Genomic DNA, 24,296 nt, shown 5'->3' on the forward strand with positions numbered 1-24,296 from the left:
TTCCACTGTGTATACATTTTCTTAATCCAGTCAGTCCTCTGTCAATGGACATTTAGGTTGTTTCCATGTCTTGGCTATTGTGAATAGTGCTACAATGAATATGCAGGTGCATGTGTCTATTTCAAGGAAAGTTTTGTCTGGATATATGCTCAACAGTGGGATTGCTGGGTCATATGACAGTTCTATATTTGGTTTTCTGAGGTACCTCCATACTGTTTTCCATAGTGGTTGCACCAATTTACATTCCCACCAACAGTGTAAGAGGGTTTCCTTTTCTCCACACCATCTCCAGCATTTGTTACTTGTGGACTTATTAATGATGGCCAGTCTGGTGCAAGGTGGTACCTCATGGTAGTTTTGATGTGCATTTCTCTAATAATCATGGATGGTGTGCATTTTTTCATGTGCTTGTTGGCCATCTGTATATCTTCTTTGGAGAAATGTCTACTCAGGTCTTTTTCTCATTTTTCAAGTGGGTTGTTGGCTTTTTTGCTGTTGAGTTGTATAAGTTGTTTGTATATTTTAGAGATTAAGCCCTTGTCAGTCGCATCATTTGAAACTATTTTCTCCCATTCTATAGATTGTATTTTTGTTTTTTTTTTATGATTTCCTTTGCTGTGCAAAAGCTTGTCAGTTTGATTATGTCCCATTGGTTTATTTTTGCTTTTATTTCTGTTGCCTTGGGAGAATAACCTGAGAAAACATTTGTAAGGTTGATGTCAGAGAATGTTTTGCCTATGTTCTCTTCTAGGAGTTTGATGGTGTCTTGTCTTACATTTAAGTCTTTAAGCCATTTTGAGTTTATTTTTGTGCGTGGGGAGAGGGTGTGTCCCAGTTTCACTGATTTACATGCGGCTGTCCAGTTTTCCCAGCATCACTTGCTGAAAGGACTCTGTTTTTCCCATTTTATATTCTTGACTCCTTTGTCAAAGATTAATTGACCCTAGGTATCTGGATTTATTTCTGGGTTCTCTATTCTGTTCCATTGGTCTGTATGTCCGTTTTGGTACCAGTACCACGCTGTCTTGATCACTCCCTACAAACAAAAGTCCAGGACTAGATGGCTTCACATGCAAATTCTACCAAACATACAAAGAGGAACTTATACCCATCCTCCTTAAACTTTTCCAAAAGGTTGAAGAAGAAGGAACACTCCCAAAGACATTCTATGAAGCCACCATCACCCTAATACCAAAACCAAAGGTACTACGAAAAAAGAAAATTATAGGCCAATATCTTTGATGAATAGAGATGCAAAAATTCTCAGCAAAATCTTAGCCAACGGAATCCAACAACATATAAAAAAGATCATATACCACGACCAGGTGGGACTTATCCCAGGTTCACAAGGATGGTTCAACATACACAAATCAATCAATGTCATACACCACATTAACAAAAGAAAAGTCAAAAACCAAATGACCATCTAAATAGATGCAGAAAAAGCATTTGACAAAGTCCAACATCCACTCATGATAAAAACTCTTACCAAAGTGGGTATAGAGGGAACATTCCTTAACATAATCAAAGCCATTTATGACAAACCCACAGCAAATATAGTACTCAATGGAGAAAAGCTGAAAGCCTTCCCCCTAAAATCTGAAACAAGGATGACCATTCTCACCCCTGTTATTCAACATAGTATTGGAAGTCCTAGCCACAGCAATCAGACAAACAAAAGAAATAAAAGGTATTCAAAATTGGAAGAGAAGAGGTAAAACTGTCATGTATGCAGACGACATGACACTAGATATAGAAAACCCTAAGGACTCAACACAAAAATACTCGAGCTGATCAAAGAATTCAGTAAAGTAGCAGGAAACAGGATTAACATTCAGAATTTTTTTCAGTCGCATTTCTGTATACTAACAATGAAATATTAGAAAAGGAATACAAAAATACAATACATTTCAAACTCGCACCCAAAAAAATCAAATACCTGGGAATAAAGCTGACCAAGGAGGTGAAAGACTTATATGCTGAGAACTATAAAACATTAATCAAGGAAATTAAAGAGGATTCAAAGAAATGGAAAGATATTCCATGTTCCTGGGTTGGAAAAATTATTATCGTAAAAATGGCCATACTACCCAAAGCAATCTACAGATTCAATGCAATCTCTATCAAATTACCCATGACATTTTTCACAGAACTAGAGCAAACAATCCAAAAATTTATATGGAACCACAAAGACCCAGAATTGCCAAAGCAATCCTGAAGAACAAAAACCAAGTAGAAGGCATAACTCCCCCTGACTTCAGGCAGTGTGTGTGTGTGTGTGTGTGTGTGTGTGTGTTTTAATGGCTGCGCCTGTGGCACATGGAAGTTCCTGGGCCAGGCAGTGTGTGTGTGTGTGTGTGTGTGTTTTAATGGCTGCGCCTGTGGCACATGGAAGTTCCTGGGCCAGGCAGTGTGTGTGTGTGTGTGTGTGTGTTTTAATGGCTGCGCCTGTGGCACATGGAAGTTCCTGGGCCAGGCAGTGTGTGTGTGTGTGTGTTTTAATGGCTGCGCCTGTGGCACATGGATGTTCCTGGGCCAGGCAGTGTGTGTGTGTGTTTTAATGGCTGCGCCTGTGGCACATGGAAGTTCCTGGGCCAGGCAGTGTGTGTGTGTGTGTTTTAATGGCTGCACCTGTGGCACATGGAAGTTCCCGGGCCAGGGATCAAATCAGAGCTGCAGCTGTGGCCTGTGCCATAGTCATGGCAACACTGGATCTGAGCCCCATCTGCAACCTCTGCCACAACATACGGCAACGTCGGGTCCTTAACCCACTGAGCCACCACAGGAACTCCCCACATAGCTATTACAATGATTCAATTAGATGATATTCATAACACTACAGTCTAGGAAGTACACATAGTAATATTAAAACTGGCAATTTATACCATCAATCACAATACAACAGTCCAATGTGAATTCATTCATCTGATAAATACAGACTGAAAGCCTCCTATACACAATTTATTTTTTTAGGTGCTGGAATACAGCAGTGAACAAAACAGGCAAAAACCATGCTTTCACAGAGACAAAAATAAGATAAAAGAAATAAAATGTTCCAAGTGCTAAGAAGTACTAGGAATAAAACATAGCAGAGAGTGTGGCTGGGGGTAGTATTTAGTTAGAATAGGTGAGGTGACCTCTGAGAAGGTAACACTGAAAGAGAGACCAAGAGGAAGTGAAGAGGGAGCCAAGGAAGGACCGGGAAGGCTCCAGGTGGAGGGAACAAGCACAAGGTGCTGAGGCAGGTTTGTACTTAGAAGGAACAGCAAGAGGTTCTGTCTATAAATATAACACTAAGAACAAAACAAAACCTAGCTCCTCAAAATTAATGTAAAAACGATTCGTGGATGCTGCTTTTTGAGTCTATATGAAAGAGACAGAGGCTAGGAGTTCCCACTGTGGTGCAGAGGAAACGAATCAGACTAGTATCCATGAGGATGCACGTTCGACCCCTGGCCTCGCTCAGTGGGTCACGGATCCGGCATTGCTATGAGCTGTGGTGTAGGTCACAGATGTGGCTTGGATCTCAAGTTGCTATGGCCGTGGCCAGCAGTTGTAGCTCCCATTTGACCCCTAGCCTGGGAACCTCCATATGCCTTGGGTGCGGCCCTAAAAAGATTAAAAAAAGAGAGACAGAGAGACAGAGACAGAGGCTAAAATCCAGACACTAGTTTTCCAAGCCCAGCATCCTGGTGGGAGCAGGTACACTTTTTCTATTTGACCCATCGAACCAGAGACAGACTGATTTTTTCTACTTGGAACATAGGTTCCAAGTAAGCCCCTGAAGCCCCTACAGGAATGCCATTTCAGTAGAATTTATTAAATCTACGGTCATCAAAGTGGTGTTAATATGCCTGTCAACTAGGAAATGGAAACAGACTATGGTGAACGATATTCTATAATGACATTCACTAACAGTTATAAAGTGAGATAATCACAACTTTCATTGTTCTTTATCTTGATAAAAATATTTCAGCCAAACAAGTTCAAATAGGGCCGTGTGATATACACTGGATTTGGACTCTCTTCAGCCAAGTACTGTTCTCAACTGGGCCATGTTCTTCGACGTCGCTTGGGTTCCTCGCTTGTAAAGGATAATAAATGCTGCTCTATCTTAGCACTGTGAGAAACTCTACTCAAATGGAACCTTTATCAACTATACCTTTAATTGAAAACATTTAAAAAACAAACAAATGTAACCTTTTTTTTTTCTTTTTACACCCAAACCTGTGGCATACGGAAGTGCCCAGACTAGAGGTCAAATTGGAGCAGCAGCTGCCTGCCACAGCCACAGCCACAGCCACCCCAGATCCGAGCCACATCTGCACTGCAGCTCGTGGCAACACCCGATTCTTAATCCACTGAGTGAGGCCAGGGACTGAACCGCATCTTCATGGCAATGATGCCAGCTTCTTAACCTGCTGAGCCACAATGGGAACTCCTCAAATGTAACCATTTTTTTCTTATTAAAACAGTAAGTAAAAGATGCAAAGCAATTATATGATAATAAAAGTAGACAATGTTTTTATTAAGGAAAAAGACCTTGTGTGTATCAATGGACATTAAACTAAAAAGGTTAAAAAAATCAAATAACACAGGCTTCCACGTGGAAAAAATAAATTCCTTTGCTGCTGAGGAGTCCCATCTGTTCCTGCTGCTTATAACCCACATTCAGGGTCAAAACGTGCCCTGATAATGACGATGTCATAGAAACAGAGCAACACTGCGGACTGGGGATTTCTCAGAGAGCCAAGCATCGAACTGATCAGAGTCCTCTCATCTGGGCTGATCAAGTCTTACTCTTCTGCAGCTTTCTACTCTTGGCAAACATAAGGCCTGTCCTTAGCACAAGAGGCAGCTATGTTTCAGTCCTTTCAGAAGTCATGCAACTGACTTGTGACTGTCTCCACCTTCACAAAACTTTTCTGGAGCAACCCTGTGAGAAACTGTTTTTCTCCGAATTCTGAATTACTTGACTCCTCTAGCTCAGCTGCCTTATATCACAGGTATTCATGTACATTCATCCCCCTCTTACTAAATTGTAAGCTACCTGAAAGCCGCAGCCGTCTGAAACCTCTTCCTTCAAAGCACCTTGTGCAAGGGCTTTGAATACTGTTCCCAGAAAACTCCTGAATGTGAAATGATCAAAAGTAGGGGAAAAAATCTGTATGTGCCGGCCGTACAGCAGGTCTTGATCTGGGGGCTGGAGGAAGTGTGTGTGCGTGCGTGTGTGTGTGTGTGTGTGTGTGTGTGTGAACTTAAGATACCAAAGACGACCAGAAACAAGGAAAAATGACTATGGCAGGGACTTGAGAGTCTGCAAAGCTGGGAACGTTCATCACCTGAGCATCCAGGAATGCCAAAGAGCGGGCCTCCAGAGAACAAATAAAAAGGCAACCTTTCCAAGAAAGGAATCTGTAATCAGACTGGCATGGCAGTACAGAAGGTACTTACAAGTATCTTGTGAAGACACGGAAATCCCTCAAATTCCCAAAGCCTTCACCAGACTTCTGATCTAAAAATATGCAGATTAATTATCAGGAGACTCCTGCTAGATTAGCATGTGTTCTACAAAGATATGCTTGGGACCAGGACAGAGACAACACAGCAGGAGTGGTTAAGAAGACTGGCGTCAAACGGCTGCGTGCCAATTCTGGCTCTGCCCCTAACTATTCAAATCGAGCTGTGTGATACCAGCCATTATTTAACTTCTCTGTGCCCCAACGTCCCCATGTATAAAATGGAGATGAAACAGCGTCTGCCTCTTAGGGATGTCATGAAGATTAGTGAGAATGTATGGAAAGGGTCCAGGAGGGAGCCGAACACACATCACATGTCCCATCGCAGGATGACCATTTAATTTACCACCTACACTGGGACAATTCACTGAACGAAAGGGACGCCATTAACAAGTCCATCAATTACAGCAATTTCACTCTGCCAAAACTGAGACTATATCAGGCAAACCAGGACAGAGTCACTCTAGAAGTCAGTGTTAGAAGAAACAAAGAGAATGTGACCAGAGGAAGAACTCCTGGCTTCACCTCTATACGGAGGCTGCCCAGGGATGCAGACACCAAAGGTGAGCATCACAACTACGTCCGCCTGCATGGTCATATGTTAGAGTTAGGAGATCATACTTAGTTTTTTGTTGTAAATAGTTTCAATTGCAAAACACCAACCAATAGTGGCACAATCCCTCAAGACGAATAGCAACCACCCAACAAATACTGAGGACATGATAATGGTGACAAGCAGAAAGCTGGTAAGACTTGCTCCTAGCCCTCAAGAAGCTAACCACCAGCTAGTTGATTCCTGCAGGTAGCTTCCTCCAACTGCCCCCAGAGGCCACCATTATAGCAAATACAGCAAAGCAAGAAGGAATCTCAGGGAGATACTGGAAAAGATGAAAAGGTGGCCTGAAAAAAGAATACAGTAAAAAAGAGAAAGAAAGTATTTCATTCTTGACATGGTGCTACCAAATAATTTCAGACATTCTTCAAAGAAAAAAATGAAATTTTGCAAAAGTATTTGTGGCAAATAGCTTTTGCTTTGGCCCAGGCAGCATCCACTTCCCTTTCTTTGTGGATTACTGCTCTCCCATTACATGCAACCTCATTAGAAACAAAACAAAACAAACAAAAACTCGATTTAGAAGAAAACATAATTCAAGAGAGGGAAAAAGGAGAAAGAGAGAGAATGAGTCATGGAAATTGTCAATTGTATGTCATAATTGCTCAAAAAAACAAAAAAGAGCTCTTGTGTTTTAGAAATAGGTACTGAAATATTTACAGATGAAATGATGTGATGTCTGAGATTTGCTTCAAAATACTCAGGGTCAGATCTAATCCCTGGCCCAGGAGTTCCACATGCTGTGGGGGCGGCCAAACAAACAAAAAAAGCAATCCAGTCCTTTCAAAAATTCTCTAATATAGGTTTCTCAACCTTGGCACTACCAACATTTGCATCCAAATAATTCTTCGCTGTGGGTGGCTGTCTTGTGTGCTAGAGAGTATTTAGCAGCATCCCTGGCCTCTACCCACTAGACACAAGTAGCATCACTGTCAGTCCACCTGTTGTGACAACTAAAAATACCTGCAGATATTACCAACTGTGACCTGGGAGGTGAAATCACCCCCAGCTAAGAACCAATGCTAGAGCACATTATCTAAAGCATTCTCAATTCTGCAAAATATCAATTCCCTAACCCTTGGGTATATCCTACATATCTAAAAATAATCTTTAACATTATATCACTTTCTTTTTTTGGGGGGGAGGTCTTTTTAGGACTGCACTCGCAGCATATGGAGGTTCCCAGGCTAGGGGTCAAATTGGAGCTGTAGCTGCTGGCTTATGCTACAGCCACGGCAACGCCAGATATGAGCCGAATCTGCGACCTACACCACAGCTCACAGCAATGCCAGATCTTTAACCCTCTGAGCGAGGCCAGGGATTAAACCTGCATGCTCATGGATACTAGTCAGATTTGTTTCTGCTGAGCCATGATGGGAACTCCCACTTTCTTATTCTCAATTCAGTTGCTAAATACTCTACTTATAGTTCAAACTACCTCAAGCAGATAAAACAATTTTGCTGATGCACATTTAATGATTCAATAAAAATTATACTACTTTTGACATGGGGGGGGCTGCATCTGTGGCATATGGAAGTTCCCAGGCCAGGGTTAGAATCCGAGCCACAGCGATGACCTACACCACAACTGCAGCAACTCCAGATCCTTAGCTCACTGTGCCAGGCCAGGGATTGAACCAGTGCCTCCACAGAGACAAGGTGGGTGGAGCATTAACCCACTGCACCACAGCAGGAACTCCCTCCAACAGTTCTTTTATTTAGTTCCAAATAAAAGCCTGAAACTAAAAACCTTAGGCTATATATAGTACTATAACCTTCAAGATTATGGGAAAAGGCATTAAAAGGTTATATAACTCAATCTTCTTAAAATGTACTACTTAACCTTTGGTCAAACTAAACAGTCCCCAAACATGCCCCAAAGCAGAGTAACTCACACAAAGACAAAAGCTAAAAGGATAATACAACTGACTTCTAACCTCTTTCTATGCAAAATGAAATCCGAAGACCAAAGCAGCATCACACTAAAGCTTATCAGAAATGAGGAATCTCAGGCTCCATCTCAGACCTACAAAAATCAGAATGTGCATTTTATCAAGTTCCCCAGGTGATATATCTGCAAATTAAGTTTGAGAAGCAGTGATCTAGCTCTATACAAACTTGCTTGAAGCTGAAGTTTAGAGGGCTACATTCTTGTAATAGAATGAGTTTCTTACACTTAGGGAGATGAACTAAAAACTGTGTAACTGCAAAATAACCACAGGGTAAAAGAAAAATGAATGGAATACACCTCTACTACCCCCCCATAAAACATCTCTAATCTTATGAAACCAATCCCGAAGGTTTCACAAATGCCTTATTGTAAAATCAAGCTGAGAAATCCAATAGTCATTTATAATGGATCCTTCCCATTAAGAAAGAATTCAATCAATGTTCCCTGTAAACAGCAAAGCTAGTCTGAAGAGCATAAAGCTATGGTTCCTAAACCTGGCTGATTATTCTGGAATGTTTCCTTTTTTTAAATAACGATTTCTGGGATCTACTTCCAGATAGTATGATTCAGAAGGACTGGCATTCTTTTGTTTGTTTGAACTACTTTAGCCATTTCTGATGACTAGTTCCATTTGAAAATCACAGTCTTAAGAGGATTTTTAAAGAGTGTCGATGTCTCTCTCATTTTTTTTTAATAATGGACAGCCACCTGGCCTGCTGCAAATATTCAATATATAAAAACTAAAGAAAGGGACTAATGAGTGCTCGGGAAAACAGTTTAGATGAAAGTGAGATCAAGTAGTATCAATTAACCACACCTAGAAAAATGTTGGTCAGCCTAGTTAGTAACCAAGCAGTGCTCTGGAAGAAAAGAACCATTTCTGAGTTATTTAGACCTGAACTCAATTCTAGAATGACTACAACTAGCAACCCCCTTTAGCACCACAGTGTCCATAGTAGAAGCTTAAAAATTTTTCTTCATGAGCCAATAATGAACACAAGGATTTTATGAAATATCTGTTAGACAAGTTACACTGCCCTGCAGAAGATAAGATCACATCAAGGCCTCTACGAAGGTCTGGAATTTGAGAAAGAAAAAGAAGGAAGAGAAGTAGGAAAAGAAAAGGGGAAGGAAGAGGAAGAGAAAAAGGAAGAAGAAGACAGAAAATAATTTTTCCCAAAAAAGGAATTTTGGTAGCAACCTAGTGGGCCATTTCATGAATCTGTCCATTTCTTTTCTTCTCTATTGTCACTATCCTAATCTAAGTCAGTATCATTTATACTGGAGTCTCACGACTGGTTCTACCCAATTCTACCACTGAACCCCTTACTTCATTCTTTTTTTTGTAATTTCATTTTTTTTTAAGGGCCGCACCTGCGGCATATAGAGGTTCCCAGACGAGGGGTCCAATCAGAGTTGTAGCTGCCAGTCTACGCCACAGCCAGAGCAACGTGTGACACAAGGCGTGTCTGCAACCTACACCACAGCTCATGGCAACACTGGGTCCTTAACCCACTGAGTGAGGCCTGGGACAGAACCCACGTCCTCGTGGATACCAGTCGGATTTGTTACCATTGAGCCACAACGGGAACTTCATGAACCCCTTACTTCACTCTTGATGCAGCAGCCAGAGTAATTTTTAAACATTATACCTGATGAGGAGCCAGTGAATGACTCAAGAGATGATAAATTCAAAAGTCATTCCTCCAAGAGAAGCAACAGCGGGCTTCTGAAGTGGCAGCAGAGTTCCCGTAATGGTGCAGCGGAAGCAAGTCTGACTGGCATCCACGAGGACTCAGGTTTGATCCCAGGCCTTGCTCAGCAGGTTAAGGATCCGGTGTTGCTGTGAGCTGTGGTGCAGGTCAGACGCAGCTCAGATCTGGCATTGCCATGGCTGTGGCATAGGCCAGTGGCTAAAGCTCCAATTTGACCCCTAGTCTGGGAACCTCCATATGCCGTGGGTGCAGCCCTAAAAAAGACAAAAAAAAAAAAAAAAAAAAAGAAGTGGCAGCAACAGCATCTGTCTCCATCCATGCAACAAAGCAGATCTCTATCCCAGATTCAATGGCTTATAAACAAGAGAAATCTATTTCTCACAGCTCTGGAGACTGGAAGTGTGAGGCCAGGGTGGCAGCATGGTCAGGTAAGACCTGTCTTCTGGGGTGCAGCCTTCTCAGGGTGTCCTCACAGTGGAAAGGCGCTAAGGGATCTCTCTGGAGCCTTCTATAAGGCCCTGACCTGTGAGGTTCCACCCTCCTGACTCAAGCACCTCCCAAAGGTCCCACCCACTAACTCGTGACCTCCCGGGGTTAGGAGGTATTTTAGGAGAACACACTCAGACCCTGACAGTATCCTTAACCACACATCTCTAAGCAAGGCTGTCAAGTGGTATGACACTGGAAGAAACTCCAGACCTTTTGATTCCCCTGTTCCTGTCTGTTTTCGGAACTAGATTCTCCAGGGATTTGAGATACTTGACAATCTTCCAGTAAGTTTCTTTTCTGCTTAAGTTGGCTGGAATCAGGGCCTGTAATTCTCAACTAAGAACCTTTCCTGGAACAATGCCATGCCCTTTTTCCTTTTTTTTTTTTTTTTTTTAAATGACCCATCACTCACTAAGTTTAGCCTTCCAGAAATGGGTACAATTAAAAGGCTGAAAGGCTAAATACCATTCATGTCACTCATCTCTTGAAAACAGCTTTCAAAGGGACCAATTCCCCATTTTATTTATTACTTGATAAAATACCTACCCCGAACATGAATCTGGGCAGCTAAATACGGCTTTAGAAACATCGATAATCATGCTGGTCTCATTTTCTTTTTATTTCTTTTATGCGTGTGTGTAATTTTTTTATTAAAGTATAGTTGATTTGATCTCCTTTTCAACTCATGACCTCAAACTGGGCACTGCCACCAGATCTTCCAGTCACTCTTTACCTTCCTAGGGCACTAGTTCACACCTTCTCCTCGATCCTCAACATCCAACATCTCAACCGCATCCTCACTTTGCAGCTGAGAGCAACTGTTCCATATTTCACAGGAAGAAAGAGGCAGTCAGGAAAGATCTTCCACACACTCCCAGCCCCCCGTGTACCAACCTACTTGCATCTGTAATTATATATACTCCTGTCTTCCTTCCCATTCCCTTGACTGAGCTCTGCTCCTAAGGCCAACACCTCTCTTTATGCATTGTCTCTCATAACTCCTACTGTCATCTAAGGACAGCAATCCAGCAACTGTTCCCAGCATCACCAATCATCTCCTTTATACCACACAACTGCAATTGTTTATCCCAACTTAAAAATCCTTAGTCAAAGCCATCTTAAGAAAGAACAAAGCTGGAGGCACCATATGCCTCAGTTTTAAACTATATTATGAGGCTATAGTAATCAAAACAGTATGGTATTTGGCATTAAAAACAGACTCATAGGCCAATGGAACAGAGTAGAGAGCCCAGAAATAAATCCACACACATATGGCATGTATATATATTCCTCATGGCAAAGAAGCCAAGAATACACAGTGGGGAAAGAATAGTATCTTTAATACATGGTGTTGAGAAAATTGGACAGCCACATGCAAAAGAATGAAACTTGACCACTACCTTACACCATAAATAAAAATTAAGTCAAATGGATTAGACCTGAACGTAAGATCTGAAGCCATAAATCTAAAAGAAAAATAGGCAGTAAGCTCCTTGACATAGATTTCCCTCGCTGGCCAATGCTCCTCAAGTCTCCACTGGTGGTTCACCTAATCATCCAACTTCAAAATGCTAGAATGCTCCAGAACTCAAAGCTCTGAATTATTCTCTTCTCTATGCATCCTGTGGGTGAGCGACTGGATGCACTCTCAGGACTTTAATTACCAACTACACACTGAGAGCTCCCAATTTTTTTAATCTGCAGATTGGACCTCTCTCCTGAATCCCACTCTCTGTTATCCAGCTTCCTACTTGACATCTCTCTCTGGTTGTGTAACTGGCATTTCACACTTATATCCAAAACTGAATCCCAACTATCCCCTGCCAATACCTCATGGCTCAGTGGTAATGAACCTGACTAGTATCCATGAGCATGTAGGTTTGATCCCTAGCCTCGATCAGTAAGTTAAAGGATTCGGAGTTACTGTGATGTAGGTCAAAGATGCAGCTTGGATCTGGCGTTGCTGTGGCTGAGGCGTAGGCTGGCAGCTGCAGCTCTGATTTGACCCCTAGCCTGGGAACTTCCATATGCCATAGGTATGGCCCTAAAAAGCAAAAAAAGGGGGGGGGGAGAGACTTACTAAAGCAGTATAACATTTATTTATCATGAAATGATTATACTGGCACATAAAATCAAAATAAGCCTTCAGAAGATAAACTCCTTTAAATGAAGAGATTGTTTTAAACTCATTTGGAACTGTACAATGTTACACATCAAAAAAATTTGGCACGCCAATAATCGATAACGTTATTATTGACAAACGCTAAGATGAGGCACAGCGGTGAGATGCATATTGCTGGTAAATTAAGAAATGGAGGAGGGCAGACGCGGGAGCAACTTCTTTGGTGGTGTTTTTCCTATTTGTTACTGAAAAGGAAACCTCCAATCTACTTATTAAACCTTCAGTCTGTCTGAGGTAATAGCTATTATGCCAAAAGCAATTACCCAGGCTAGAACTAGAGATCTGAGGGGTTTGTTGTTGTGGTTTTAGCTGAAGTGAGATAATTCCTGGGTTTGTGAGGACGTGCTCTTATTCCTTATCAGTAAGTACATCTGCAATTTCAAAACTCTTACTCCTTTTTCCCATTTCTGCTCCATCAGCAAATCACAGATTAAGAAAACCATTACCCCAGATAAGTGTGGCCAATACTGCCTTTGTTGCAAACATTTTTAGATAATTTTTTGAAATAGATTGAGTAACTAATGAACATGGGGAAAACTACATGCCTGTCAGCAAGGAGTTTAAATTTATATTAACCACTGATATAATAAATGAATGTATATTTGTTTAACTGTCTCACTGGAACAGTGTCTGTAGTTTAAAACTGGTCTCTGCCGAACAGACTTGTGGTTGCCCAGGCAGAGGGGGTTGGGGGAGGGATGGATTGGGAGTTTGGGGTTAGAAGATGCAAAACTATTATATACAGAATGGATAAACACCACTGTATAGCACAGGAAACTATATTCAATACCTTGTGATAAGCTATAATGAACAAGAATATATATAAAAAAGGAATGTGTATATATGTATAACTGAATTACTTTGATGTACAGCAGAAATTAACACCACATTGTAAATCAACTATATTTCAGTAAAAAATTTAAAAAAGAAAACAAAAAAAACCTGGTCTCTGCCAACCTTTTTTTCGGGGTAGGGGGGGACAGGGGGAAGCCATGCCCATGGCTTTCAGAAATTCCCAGGCCAGGGATCAAACCCGAACCACAGCGATGACCATGCTGGATCTTCAACTGGCTGAGCCATGAGAGAACGCCCTCATTTTTTTCTTTCCTAAATGAAACAAACCCAAAACCTTTCTCCTCCCCCTTAATTTCTTTCTCTCTCCTTCTCTCTATGACCAAATTTTCATAAAGATCCACCCTATCCTCATGGTCCCCACTTTCTCTTTTCTCATTTTTTAGGGCCACACCCATGGCATATAGGAGTTCCCAGGCGAGGGGTCAAATCAGAGCTGCAGCTGCTGTCTACGCCACAGCCATGGCAACACCGGATCTGAGCCACATCTGTGACTTGCACCGCAGCTTAAGGCAACACCGGATCCTTAAACCGCTGAGTGAGGCCAGGGATCAAACCTGCATCCTCATGGACATTATGCCGGGTTCTTAACCTGTTGAGCCATAATGGGAACTCACGGCCCCCACTTTTTACTTTTTTTTACTTTTACTACTTTCATACATTTACTTCTCTGGGTCTACAGCCATTTTTCTCTTCTTTCAAAGATCCTCGGGGTCCTTCCACTACCTCACTCCACAGGGTGTTTCAAATTTTTGAATGAACTTCTGAAGAAAACAGGTGACCTGGTAAGCAACCTACCTCTTGAATTCCACGACATTATTCTCCTAGTTCTCTTTTCACTTAACTGATGGCTTTCTCTATTCCTCTGTTTCTTCTGCATCCCTAAATAAAGGCACTCCTTTGGGGATGTTTTCAGTACTCTTCTAAATGAGAGCCATGACTCCAAATACACCTAGGAATTCCCTGTTTATCTCTGACCTCATATTATACCTTGAGCTCCAAAGTAAGATTTTTTTAACCGCAAAGTGGCAGAATTTTGAATAAAAGGAATCAAAAGTAATAACAATAACTCCCACCAAGAAATGCCTTCTACATGCAAGCACTTAACTAAATACTTTATAAATACATATGAACTCACTTCATTTACTCAACAACCCTATGAAGTAGGCCTTACTATTCCAACATGATAAAAAAGGCTACAATCTCAAAGAAGTTAAGTACTTTCTCACATAGCTGGTAAATTCTAACTATGGAATTGGAACTAGATTTTGCTTCAAAGCCAATTTTCTTAAGTATATGTTTCACCTTATGTTCACCTTATGTTTTCAATGTCTCCTCAAAATTCAATGCTCATAGCTCTTCCTGATTTTCATAAATGTGAGGGTTAATAAGTCAACACTGGAAACTGTATATTCTTGGCCTCGGTATCAAATAAAACATTATTTTTCTAAGAATCTTAGGGCCAAAAGAAAGTCTACATTACATGGTTCATCTCCAAGCCTGTAGGCAGAATTGCATCTAAATTATCCCAGACAGATGGGTATCATCTATTTTTAATGACATCTAGGAAAGGAGATTCTTGCCTACTAAATTTAGATTGTGAGCCAAAGGAAGGAAGTGTGCTAATTTTATGCTCCATATAGCTACACCTTCACATACAACCGGCAGTGTACATCCTAACAGGATTATTACCGCAAGGAGAAATGAACGCAAAAGCTACAGTTAAAAATAAAGCCAATCACAATCTTAGAAAGGGATACAGTTGGACTCTTCAAGTTGACAAGAGAACAAAACATTCTAGTCCAAAGTGCAAGAGTTAACCTCACATTTAATGCTCCTATTCTATTAAAACCTAAACAAACAAAAAACAAAAAACCTAGCTGGCAGAGTACTGAAAAAAGGATAAAGGAGCTTCTCCTATGAGGTACACCTGTTACATGGCTGTAACTAATTACAAATAGTTAACTCCAAATTTCTGCGGGGGAGGTGGGGTGCGCCAAGGCATGGAGAAGTTCCCAGGCCAGGGATCAAATCTGCACGATAGCAGTGACAATTCCGGATCCTTAACCCGCTAGGCGACCAGGAAACTCAATAACCCCAAATCTTATTGGAGAAGTCATGAATGCATCTTAACTCAGTAACATTTTGAGGTTTATGGTTTTACCCTCACCAACACTTCCTCAAGGTTCTAGGCTAGAGGATCCAAACACTTCACAGTCACCCCCAAACATTCTGGTCTAATTCTATCTGTCAGGTAATCTTTGCCAGCTTTCAACACACGGAAAAAAAACAAACAAACATTTCACAAAAGATGCCAAAGGAAGGGGTTTGTGGCAGTGTACTAAAATTTTCTTTTATTGTAAGGGAAGGAAAAAAAAATTCTTTGCACGATTTGTTACAGCAGAAAGCTAAAATCACTTTAGGATAATCATCTCAAAGAAGCTTCTGGTAGAGTTCCCTAGCGGCCTAGCAAGCTAAGGATCCAGTGTTGTTACTGCTGTGGTGAAGGTCACTGCTGTGGTGAGGCTTCAACACAAGCCACAGGCACAGCAAAAAAAAAAAAAAAAAGAGGAAGAAGAAGCTGCTACTGCCTAGAGTCAATACAAAAGTTTAACTGGCCCTTAAGTCAAATACTTACCCAAATTAATCACCTGAGTATTCATCTTCACAAAGTTAGGAGCCCCTCAGCATTACTCTCAAATAACATAACCCCCTGGGTCAAATCATTCTGTAAAATAAGTTCATCCTTTTTTATAATTATTAAAGGAAATTTAAAGTGGATAATTACAAGAGTATAAATTTTCACCTCCATTATTACATTAAAATCTAGCACAGACTAGCAACAAATGAAAGCTGATAAAGCTAGGGAAATGTTTGTGTAAAATTAGAATAATAAGAGTGCTTTATTGTTTGTTTTGTTTTTTGTCTTTTTGTCAGGCTGCACTAGCGACATCTGGAGGTTCCCAGGCTAGGGGTCTAATCAGAGCTATAGCTGCAGGCCCACACCACAGCCACACCAACTCGGGATCCAAGCTGAGTCTGCGACCTATACCACAGCCCATGGCAACACCGGATCCTCAACCCACTGAGCGAGGCCAGGGATTGAACCAGCAACCCCATGGTTCCTAGTCGGATTCGTTTCCGCTGCACCAGGAGGGGAACTCCTAGAATAGTAATAGTGTTGATACCATTCCAAACACCCAGGTCATGGCTCAGCCATTTTTTTATTTTTTATTTTTTTTAGGGCCACACCCTCGGCATATGGAAGTTCTCAGACTAAGGGTTGATTCAGAGCTGTAGCCGCTGGCCTATACCACAGCCACAGCCACATCCAAGCAGTGTCTGCAACCCACACCACGGCTCACGGCAACACCATATCCTTAACCCACTGATCGAGGCCAGGGATCGAAGCTCTGTCCTCACAGATACTAGTCGGGTTAGTATCACTGAGCCAAGATGGGAACCCCTCAGCCATCTTTTAAAACAAATATTCATCATAAACAGCAAATGTCAAGGACAAGATAAAAATGCTGACCTGATCCAATCAGGCAATTCACCAAATATCCTCTTGAAATTATTATAAGTTGCTTCCCAGAAGACAGTATTTCTAAGATAGCAATAATGAGGTACGGCAGTTGTGGCCAAAATAGTTATTTCTATTTCTTTAGTGAATAATTTAACAATGAATTGGAATCAAAGGTACAAGGTTTTATTTTGTCATATTCTAACTTTATAATCATTGTTTCAAGCCACTTAAGTAAAAACCTGTTAACAAGCACAAAATGTCTATTTCAAATTAACAGCTATCTTCAAATTTAAATCAAAACGGCCTATCCCCAAAAAGTCTAGACTAAACCACAAAAATGCTACCTTATGTTTGGCCATACAGGAGCAACTCCATAATGCCAAGTTTTACCTGGGGTCTGGTGGAGGCTCATGCAATGTTTGCCTCAGCTGCTTCTTCATCACCTGATCTGGAAGTGGTGAATTACTTGATGATCTCAATTTATATTTTATCACAAACAATCTCTTATTTGTCATTAAAGTAAGCTATCTATAACAGGGTTATTTCAACAACTTAATTGAGATATAATGCATGTGCCATAAAGCTCACCCCTTTAAAGTGTATAACTCAAACAAGAAAGAAAAAGAAAAAAAATAATAAAGTGTATAACTCAGTGGTTTTTAGTTTATTCACAAATCTACGTCCATTATCACTACCCAATTCCAAAACACGTCCATCACCCCTAAAAGAAATCTCATACCCATTAGCAGCCACTCTGTCTTCCCCTACCTGCAACCCTGGCAACCACGAATTTACTTTCTCTCTCCATGCATTTGCCTGTACAGGGTATTTCACATAAATGGAATCACACAATATGCGGACCGTAATGACTGGCTCCTTTCACTTAACTTATGTCTGAAGATTCATCAATATTGTAGCACGGACTGGTACTTCATTTCTTTTATGACTAGGTAATAGTCCATTGCGTGGAAACATATCATATCTGATTTAACCATTCATTGCTTGATGAACAACTGGGGCTTTTATAAATAAATGCTGCTTTGAAAATCTGTGTGCCTGTTTTTATGTGAATATACGTTTTCATTTTTCTTGAGTCTAAACTGAGAGGTGGAGTTGCTGAGTCACATGGTGACTCTATGTTCTTAACTTTCTGAGGAGCTGCCAAAGCAGCAGCAGCATTTTACAATCCCACCGGCACTCTAGCGAGGGTTCCAATTTCTTCTTATCTCCACCAACACTTGCAATTGTCTTTCTTTTTTTATTATAGTCCTCCTAGTGGGTATAAAGGGGCATCTCATTATTTTGATTCAAATGTCCCTAATGATTAATGATGCTGAGAATCTTTTCATGTGCTTAATGGCCATTTACGTATCTTCTTTGGAGAAATGTCTATTCAAATTCTTTGCTCATTGGTAAATTGGGTTATTTGCCTTTTTACTATTTAGTTGCGAGAGTTTTCTAATATTCCAGATATAAGTCCCCTATCAGACAGATGATTTGTAAATCAATTCTCCCATTCTGAGGGGTGTCTTCTTGGTTTCTTAAGGGTGTCCTTTGAAACAAAAACAGTTTTTAAATTTGATATAATCCAAATTATCTATTTTTTTCTTTTGCCATTATGGGTGTCTTCTCTAAGAAATCACTGCCCACTCCAACATCACAATGATTTACTCCTATGTTTTCTTCATTTAGCTTTGTGATCCATTTTGGGTTTCTTTTCTTTTTTTTCTTTTTTTCTTTCTTTTTTTTTTTTTTTTTTTTTGATTTTTAGGGCTGCACCTGCGGCATGTGGAGGTTCCTACGCTAGGGCGAATCAGCACTGTAGCCACTGGCCTATACCACAACCACAGCGACACCAGATCTAAGCTACGACTGCGACCAACACATGGCTCAGGGCAATGCCGAATCCTTAACCCACTCAGAAAGGCCAGGGATCAGACCTGTAACCTCATGGTTCCTAATCGTATTCGTTTCCTCTGTGCCACAATGGGAGCTCCCATTTTGAGTTTATTTTCATATGATGTGAGGTGAGGGGTCCAGCTTCATTCTTGTGCATGTGGACATCCAGCTGCCCCAGCACTTTCATTGAACAGGCTATTATTATTTCACTACAAACTTCCCTTAGCGCCCCTAAAATTGATCAGAAATGTACAGGCTTTATTTCTGGACTTTCAATTCCATCCCATTGATCTACATGCCTGTCTTGATGCCAGGACCACACTGCCTTGATTACTGCAGTTTTGCAGTAAAGTTTGAACACTTAGGTTTTTAAAGAATAAATGAAGAATATTTTTAGAGAAATATTTTAAAATTTCATAGGAAGAAATTATAGGAAGATTTCAACTTTTTTTTTTCTGATTTCAAACATTCTCAGCAAATTTCAAGAGAAATCAGAACATTTAGCAGCACTCGCCTCCAACTACGGCCATACCACCCTGAACAAACCCGATCTCATCAGAATGTGCAGCTACTTATGTAACACATATCAGAGGTACGGCTTTTATGAAACAGCATACTCAGTTTCATATACTAAATTTTATTTCCTTTTTTTCCATTTCTTTCCTAATAAGTCCTTTCACAAAAACACTAGAATCTTAGTTTTTTAAGCTCTGTTTCAACACTGCCTCTGCTGTATACACTATACTGCAGCTTCAATCTGAGCTCAAAATAAAACTTTTCTTTAAAAAAATTTTTCTCAAATTAAGAGGTAATTTTTTGTGCTTCTCCAAAAATGTCTTTAATCCTATTATGAACTGTAGGCATTTTTTAAATAATTAATAGCAACATCCTATGACCCAGAAATGAACCAGACTGATTTTAAGTCTTGCCCTAGGAAAGATTTCAATATACAACAGAGTTAGGATGACTGTGTATAACTGAAGTTATGGGGCCAACTCTATTCCTTTTGGTATTCTATAGCATTAGTCTAAAACCCATCTGTAAACCCCAAGGAGCATACATAATGAAAGAGAGAAGAGAGTGTCACCAGTGTAGAAGCTGCCTCTAAAGCTTAAATTAAATAACTGCATAATAACCTTCTTTCAATTCTAAGAACCTAATGCTATTTTCTTTTCTTTTCTTTCTTTCTTTCTTTATTTATTTTGGCTTTTTAGGGCCACACCTCCAGCATATGGAGGTTCCCAGACTAGGGGTCCAATCGGAGCTGTTGCTGCCCCACCTACACCACAGCCACAGCAACATCAGATCCGAGCCACGTCTTTGACCTACACCACAGCTCACGACAACGCTGGATCCTAAACCCAGTGAGCAAGACCAGGGATCGAACCTGCAACCTCATGGTTCCTAGTCGGATTCCTTTCCACTGCACCATGATGACAGGGAACTTCAGCTATTTGTATTTCAAGTATCAACACTATTTTTCTTTCCTAAATGATAATGACCTTCAAAGGGGCTTGACGAGTTTTTGGGGTTTTTTTTGTTGGTTTTTTTTAATGGCTGCACCCACAGCATAAGGAAGTTCCCAGGCCAGGGATTAAATCTGAACTGTAGCTGAGACTTACACCACAGCTGCAGCAATACCAGGTCCTTAACCCACTGCACCACAGCAGAAACTCCCAGGGCTTGACAGTTTTTACTTTTTCTGGCAGTGAACTAAAAGTGACACAAACTTTGAGAAGAGCATCTGGTGGTGAGGAAACCAAGCCAACACCATACATATGAAATTTCAAATAACACACAGTAATTAAGGAAAAGTTCCATTTCCCCAAGTTCTAAAAATGTGCTACTTCCGTCATGGCACTGGGCAAATTACCTGGATCTCAACCACACCTGCCTGTTTCTCTTCCCCATGAAATAAGGAAACCTTCTTTTGTTTGTTTTTTGTTTTTTAAGGCCACACCCATGGCATACGGAAGTTCCCAGGCTAGGGGTCAAACTGGAGCTAGAGCTGCCAGTCTATGCCACAGCCACAGCAACAACAGATCTGAGCTGTGTCTTCGACTTACACCACAGCTCATGGCAAGGCCAGATCCCCAAACCACTGAGCAATGCCAGGGATCGAACCCGCATCCTTGTCAGATCTGAGCCGCATCTGTGACCTACACCACAGCTCATGGCAACACTGGATCCTTAACCCATTGAACGAGGCCAGGGATGGAACCCGCAACCTCATGATTCCCAGTCAGATTCATTCCCACTGCGCCACGAAGGGAACTCCAGAAATGTATTTTAGAAATAAAAAGAACCACACATAAATACTTTGGCACAATTGTTTATGTTTTCCATGTTTCCATTTTTGGCACAGAGAAGGAAAATGCTTTAACTACTTACTATATTTTATCCCCAACAACTTAAAGGCCTTCTCTAAATGCATTTCTAAACCTTAATCTCAGAGAATAAATACTTTGTAAGAAAAAGATATAAATAAGCTCATATTTATTCAATATGACCTTAGCAAATTTCTTAAATTTTGGTTTAAAATTTTTTTGTTTTGAATTTTTTTGTTTAAACTTTTTAAACAGTTGAAATTACCTAAGTATAACTTTGTCTGTTCAATATAAAAGCATAATAAAAAATACAAGCATTGGAAGATTCATTTCCAATGGCTCAGCAATCCGGTAAAACTTTTTAGCCTGGTAAGCTTTATTTCCTGCCTGACCTCTTCAGGGATCTAGTTTGACAGCTCTCCTGTACAACTTCTGCTACAGCACTTTCCTGGCCTCTCTTGGCACAGGTAAACGCTGCTAGGTAATATTTCTTTTGGCAAAAGACTACATACGTTACAGAAACAGACCTTCCATTGAATCTCTCCACTTCACATTCTTCCCAAACATGTGACTCTTAAACTAAGTCTATTATAACAAGATAGACACGTTTAATGTTCTTGAAATGTTACATATTCACTAAATTTCCCTGATAAGAGAATTCAATTCAAGCTACAATCTCTCGAGTAGAAAAAAAAATGGTTTTGGTAAGTCTTATTCTGAACTAGAGTTACTTGCCTTTCTTTCAATTGCCCTAGAATCAATAGACAGATATCTACTACTAAGTTTCAGGGGGAAAAAAATTGAGTGAAATCTAGAAAAATAAATGAAATAATATAAACGGTACTTTCAAAATTTAAGAACTAGCAGTTCCCATCGTGGCGCAGTGGAAAGGAATCCAACTAGGAACCATGAGGTTGCGGGTTGGATCCCTGGCCTCGCTCAGTAGGTTAAGGATCTGGCATTGCCATGAGCTGTGGTGTAGGTCACAGACGTGGCTCAGATCCTGCGTTGCTGTGGCTCTGGCATAGGCCAGCAGCTACAGCTCCAATTCGACCCCTAGCCTGGGAACCTCCATATGCTGTGGGTGTGGCTCTAAAAACACAAAAAAATAAAAAAAAAAAAAATTTAAGAACTATATTTTTAATTTGCTATTTCCATCTGTTTATTCAATACACTTCTGAATAACAATATCCACAGTCAAAGAGATAAAATGCACCTTTTAGAGACGACAGAGCCCAAATGAAGTATTAAAACAACTACTTAAATCAAGGTCTTGCCATCTAAAATCTCAATACAAACCCCAAGTATGCTTTAAATTAATTCAAACAGGGAGTTCCCGTCGTGGCGCAGTGGTTAACGAATCTGACTAGGAATCATGAGGTTGCGGGTTCGGTGCCTTCCCTTGCTCAGTGGGTTAATGATCCAGCGTTGCCGTGAGCTGTGGTGTAGGTTGCAGATGCGGCTCGGATCCCAAGTTGCTGTGGCTCTGGCGTAGGCCGGTGGCTCCAGCTCCGATTCGACCCCTAGCCTGGGAACCTCCATATGCCGCGGGAGTGGCCCAAGAAATAGCAAATAAATAAATAAATAAATAAATAAATAAAATAAATTAAAAAAAATAAATTAATTCAAACATCTATTTGGTCTAAGCCTCAGATGATACTAAGTTTTATCAGAGACAGAACACACTTGCTAGTTTATACTCTACTGGAGAGGATAGAAAAGTATACAAATATATAAAGTATATTAGGTATATAAAGTATATATTAAGATGGTATAATATAGTTTGAAAAGGTATAGGATCAGAAGGTTTATTCATTATTAGATTTATGACCTTGAACAGATCACTTGTCTTCTTAGAAAAACACCCGACCAAAACCAAAATAAAAACAAATTAGATGAAGTTCCCGTTGTGGCTCAGCAGAAATGAATCTGACTAGTATCCATGAGGATGCAGGTTCGATCCCTGGCCTCACTCAGTGGGTTAAGGATCTGGCACTGCTGTGAGCTGTGGTGAAGATCACGGACGCGGCTTGGGTCCTGCATTGCTGCGGCTGTGGTGTAGGCCAGTCAGTGGCTACAGCGGAAACTCCATATGCCATGAGTGTGGCCCTAAAAAGCAAAAAAAAAGAAAGAAAAAGAAAAAAAAAAAATCCCAATAGTCCTATAATTATTAAAGACATAGATCTGTAATTAAACAATTTCTCAAATAAAATCACCATACACTTTCACCAGAGAATTTGTCTAATCATTCTGGATGAAAAAGCACCACTTTTTTTTTTTTTTTTTTTTGTCTTTTTGCCTTTTTTTCTTGAGCTGCTCCCACGGAATATAGAGTTTCCCAGGCTAGGGGTCGAATCGGAGCTGTAGCCACCAACCTACACCAGAGCCACAGTGATGCCAGATCCGAGCCACGTCTGCAACCCATACCACAGCTCACGGCAATTCCAGATCGTTAACCCACTGAGCAAGGCCGGGGATCGAACCCGAAACATCATGGTTCCTAGTCGGATTCGTTAACCACTGTGCCACGATAGGAACTCCGAAAAAGCACCACTACTATGCAAGCTTTTCTAGAGAAAAAAGGGAATGGTTCCCAACCCATTTTAGAAACCAAGATAGCTTTGATGTCAAAACCTGAGGAAGGTTGACAGGTTCATATGGTGATATGGAAATAAACACAGATGCAAAATTCCTAAAAAATATCCTAGTGAATTAAATAGACCAATATATAAAAAAGATTATTTATCATGAGTAAAGAGGTTTATTCCAGAAATGCAAGGTTGATTTAACATTAGAAAAATTAATTAGTCAATGTAATTCAACACACATTAACAGGAAAAAAAAAAGGAGAGAAGAAAAATCATACGATCATCTCAATAGACATAGAAAAAGGACTTGACAAAATTAAATACCCACTCAGGATTTTTAAAAAGATCTCAAGAACTTGTACTTCTGACCAAGATATAGTAACAGGGACCAGATTTACCCTCCTACATTCAACAACCAAAAAAAGCAGACAAAGTAGATGAACAATGATTTTTAAGACACTGTACATCAAGCAGCAAAGAACAGGGACCTCTGAAGACAAAAAAGGTGAGCTCTATAATTGCCCTAACTCACTGCCTTGAGAGCAATTCCAAGGTGGGTGCAGGGAACGAGTACCCAGGCAGAGCCCAAGGGATGTAAGTTGAAAAGACAGAGCTCAGAGACCAGGGAGACCAAT

General features: G+C 40.5%; 1 protein-coding gene and 3 long non-coding RNA genes across 14 annotated transcripts in view; 1 reads left to right on the forward strand and 3 right to left on the reverse strand.

The window, feature by feature from the left end:
- The window catches only part of SCAI (suppressor of cancer cell invasion), a 156,434-nt gene that overhangs the window by 101,829 nt on the left and 30,309 nt on the right, over positions 1–24,296 (reverse strand). The gene's annotated exons all lie outside the window — the stretch shown is intronic.
- Positions 1–24,296, reverse strand: part of LOC146407267 (uncharacterized) — a 52,912-nt gene that overhangs the window by 15,216 nt on the left and 13,400 nt on the right. The gene's annotated exons all lie outside the window — the stretch shown is intronic.
- On the forward strand, positions 4,202–10,082 carry LOC146407268 (uncharacterized). The gene is made up of 3 exons (XR_014827830.1): positions 4,202–4,365; positions 7,442–9,817; positions 9,950–10,082. It is a non-coding gene; the product is annotated as an uncharacterized LOC146407268 (long non-coding RNA).
- On the reverse strand, positions 10,897–15,889 carry LOC146407269 (uncharacterized). The gene is made up of 2 exons (XR_014827809.1): positions 13,780–15,889; positions 10,897–12,283 (listed from the first exon to the last, which is right to left on the reverse strand). It is a non-coding gene; the product is annotated as an uncharacterized LOC146407269 (long non-coding RNA).

This window comes from Sus scrofa, chromosome 1, assembly GCF_054392235.1.
Source record: "Sus scrofa isolate SSC_HxYL_T2T_F1_AM1 chromosome 1, Sscrofa_HxYL_maternal_Yorkshire_Landrace_v2.0, whole genome shotgun sequence".
NCBI classification, from domain to species: Eukaryota; Metazoa; Chordata; class Mammalia; order Artiodactyla; family Suidae; genus Sus; species Sus scrofa.